Raw genomic sequence first — 4,610 nt, 5'->3', positions numbered from 1 at the left:
GTTGTTCTCCAACAACAATAGGAGTTCAGAAAAGTCGAAACACGTCGACATTAAGTTCCTAGTTGTTAAGGAGAAAGTACAAAGTGGACAGTTTTCCATATAACACTTAGGCACTAACTCCATGATTGCGGATCCTCTTACAAAAGCTATCACACCCAAGGTCTTTCATGAACATACTGCTCACATGGGTATTCTACAATGTGAGAATTTTTTGGTTTAGTGGGAGTTAGAATGTGTACACTTTTATTATGTTATATGTAATTTCAGTATTATGTATGGATATTTTGTATTCAAACTTCAGTTGATTAATCATTCAATTTGATATTCTATCTTTATACTTTGTACAATAATGTTTTATGTTATTATTAAGGATCTCACTAAAGTTAAGTAGGAACAGTTGAAAATTGACATGTACAGATCATATTCATGTGATTTTCATGCTACACATTTCATGTTGAATCTATGTTATTTAGTTGTGTCAATGTTGGTGATCATTGTTGAATTAGTCATGATCGATATGACGAAATTCACTGTGATTCGATATGGAGATAGGACTAATGGACGAGATAATTTGGGTATGCATGAGTCATAATAGAAATATTTAAGCGCGCAATAAGGATAACACGTATGGTGAATCATATATGTGACCAGCGAGAGATTGTTAGAATTTCTGACAATTTATGGGTCACAAATATAATTCTATAATTGTGTTATGGCCATTATTTAATTAGCCAAATATAAAATGGTCTTCAAGAATTAATTTAGTGGTTAAGTGCATATGTGTCATGAAATATTATAAGTGTAGATACCTTTAGGTAATTTCTGATTTGATGACGGGACTGAATTAGAATTATTGCAACTTAAGTAGTAACCGCTGCGGTTACTTTTATGGGTTATGGGTGGATGGATAAGGAGTTGTCCATAAGGGAACAACACCACATCAGAATTCTATTAGATTCAAGCTCTCATTGGCTTTTGATTCCCCTCTAGAGAAGCAGAAGGAAAACCATCAGGCTCTATCATCTAGAAGATCGTCATACCCACATACCCTTGAAATTCCAAATGGTTAATCAAGGTATGCTCTTCTTCTTCACTATGAAATCAATTGGGGTTTCTTCGGTCTAGATCAGGTTGTTCCATTTGGGTTCATGTATGGGCATAAACATTTTTTCATAGGAACAAAGTTCTGATCATTAGGTTTTTCACATTCAATTTAAGGGATTATTCAGATAAATCCAACACGAACAAGGCTATAATTTTCTGTGAGAATAATGTTGGCAATGTTAGACAAAAAATATGAATTTGTTCAGAACATATATCAATATAAACTAATTTATTAGAGAATAGTGAATGACATGTGATCCCAAACCAAAGACATCAATTTGTTTAATCCATTTGAAAGCATTTAGGAACAAATGGAACAAATCCCTACTTCCTCTAACAATGTACCGCAATCAATCCAAAACACAGAAACCATAACAAGTTCAACATCTAAGAATAAAAAACATAAGAAAAGAAACTTCAAAACAAACAGTGAAATTTCTAAAACCTCATCGTGGTCCGGCGAGGCTAATCTTCTCCTTCTTGAAAATGGACGTTTCAAAATTGAGCAACTCAGGAGATTTTGAAATTGCCAGCATCGACACCATATGAGCGCCGAGAGTTGAACCGCCGGTGACGCATAGGCGAAGGCTTAGCAATTTGAAGCTGAGCTTCAAAGACAGAGGTCCCGGTGCGAAGTTGGTGGCGGCGAAGCTTCTGGTGGCCGGTTTAGCTAGGGTTTTTGACGTGGCAGAGATTGCTGGAGAAAACGATGTTGTAGCTGCCATAATTGGGGAAAGAAAAAGCAGAAACGGTAGCAGCGATAACAGAGATCGAAAGTGGCGCGTGTTTTTGGTTCAGTGGCTTTTATATGTGGGTAAGCAGGAGCGTGCTAACGTGTGCTAGGTTGGGTGTGAACGCATTGTCGATTTTGGGAACACCATTGTGATTATTGTGTCTGTCTTTCGCGTGCATGTGGTAGGTGAGTAAATGACTCATTTGTTAAGCAGAAATTGTGGGAACACATGTAGACACATGCATTCACAGTGATAAGAAAAATTTGTGTTAAGATGATCTAATATGTTAAATTTAAAGATAAATGTATATTTTTTTGTATTGTCATTTAGAACTAACTTTGATTAGAATTAAAATTTAATATATTGTGAAAATTTTATTAGTTGTCTTTACATAAATATGTTTACGCACAAGTTTTTTTATTTATGACTAAATTTTAACTAGATGTTCTCACACAAGTCTTCCATTTGATGGCGGTACGAGAAGCTGTATTTGGAGAGCTAGGCTCTTGGTAACATCATCAAGGATACTCGGAAGATCTATGTTGTAGGGGAGCAGTTAAAGAGAATTAGACATTGAGCAAGGTGAAGTCATATATTCGCTAAGGTGGAGATTCTTGTGTAGATTTCCTAAGGAGCGAGATATTCATCTATTTCAATCAAGGTGAAGATTATTGGGGATGTTTGAAATATGTTATTATATGAAGTCTCATATTGTTGCCTAATATTAGAATAGAATAGAATATCAATGTTATATATTGGACTCGGGTCCCTTGTTGCAATGTGCACTAGATATAAACACCAAATAGAAACACCACATGGACAGCTAGGCTCATGGGCGTGCTAGGATTTGTAATCCTTATTCTCTAATAATATCTTGATAGTCGTCCAGCGCTCCCAGGGATGTAGGCACAGTAGGCTGAACCATGTTAACAAAATCTCTTGTTTCCTCTCTTCTATTTATTTTATGCTCTTTATTTGATTGTTTGTGGCCAACGTTGTGCAATGTTCGCTTCCGCTGCACCAACAATTTTTAAATATAATAAATAATACAAATGAATAATGAACGATGTATTTGTATAAGCTGGATTTTGTACAATATATAAATTACACTCCTGAAAAATTTATTACTTCAAAAATCATTATTTTAACATCTTAATGTTTAATTTGTAAATTATAAATATGTTTTTTTAGAGAATAAAGTATATTATAGTATAAAGAGATAAATTATTTCATTCAACCACTACAATCATGACATGTGTCCTATTCAACCATTTTTATAAAAATATTTCTAAATCTAAATAAAATAATATACATGTCATTCTTTTACTGACGGAATGAGATAAATTATCTCTTGATATAAAAATATATTTTATTCTTCTTTTTATGTGGATGAATCTCTCATTTCTTCCTAATAACATAATTGTCTCTTCTAATAAATAAGATTATAATGTGATTAGTTGGATAATTACTTAACTTTATTGTAAAAAAAGTATCCAACCCACTCTATCTAATTCAAGCACATTTATGTTTAGCCAATACAAACAATTTTGTTTAGTTTGATTCTATTTTGGAATAAGTATCTATCATATAGGTACTTAAGTGATAACTCAACATTAATATGAAATCAATTCTTTATTCAACTTGGCATATTGGTTCATAAACAAAATGATTTGAATCTAAATTAAAAATTTATATTGTTACATAAATGAGTTAAAATTGGGTCAAATATAATTCGAAATAGTTGACGACCTCAGTCAATTAGTTAGTAAACTTTAATAAATCTGAACACAAACTAAAAATATATTTCTTATCAAATTCAAGTTGTGTTTCGAGATGGACAATTACTTATCGAGCTGAGCAGAGTTGAGTTTATTGATGTCATAACATCATCATGCATGCTTTTATGATGTCCATTAGTTAGTCTTGGCATGCCTAGCTCCAAGCCCATGGCGACTTTTAGGTGCCTTCCAGAGGTGTCTTCCTTTGTAAGTTAGCCTATTAACCAAACCTTTGGCCTTACCTAGCCTCCTCTCTTGGGCCACTCATGGGCCTTTTTTTTCTAGTACTCTAGTGTTTTCAACCCGATGGCTTTCTAGGCTAGCAATGACAAGTCCATATCACTTAAATCCCATGGGCATAAACACTTTTATTTTCCCAATTTTTTTCTTCAAACGAAAGACCAACAAAACGAATCCAACTCGATATATTCTCCTTTTTACTATTTCAATTGTTGTTAGCAAATATGGCATCTCTTATTGATAAACCGAGTTTAGTTGGATTTTTGGGTCATCGATGTATTGTCCTATATGTGAATTGAACAAATCATTTGGTTCTTTGACTCTCGTTATCTCTATTTAACCTCGTGGAATCAAATTTATGTCCACCCAAAACGACTCAAAGAAACATTCACTCAATAGTACAAGCTAGAGCCGATTTAGCCCATCAATGATTTGAGTAATAAAATTGTCTATTTTTTCATATCAATCATTAACACACCCTATAGGCTAGTGATACAGATAAAATAAATAAAAATATAGTACATTATTTATGCATTGTCAGTGTAATGATTTATATACACATTCAATATATTATCCACAATTCATTTGCATTATTTTTTTGAAGAGTTAATTATAATTAAACATGAATGGTAGATGATATAATAACAATGTATAAAAATCATACACTATTATTGCATATATTTCTCTCTCATAAAAATACGCTCGTCTAGAAGATAATGCCCAATTAATTTTAGAGAATATACTACCTTAAAGT

Source organism: Lupinus angustifolius, chromosome LG03 (genome assembly GCF_001865875.1).
Source record: "Lupinus angustifolius cultivar Tanjil chromosome LG03, LupAngTanjil_v1.0, whole genome shotgun sequence".
In the NCBI taxonomy this organism is placed as follows: Eukaryota; Viridiplantae; Streptophyta; class Magnoliopsida; order Fabales; family Fabaceae; genus Lupinus; species Lupinus angustifolius.
Note: the sequence above shows the minus strand (reverse complement) of the source record.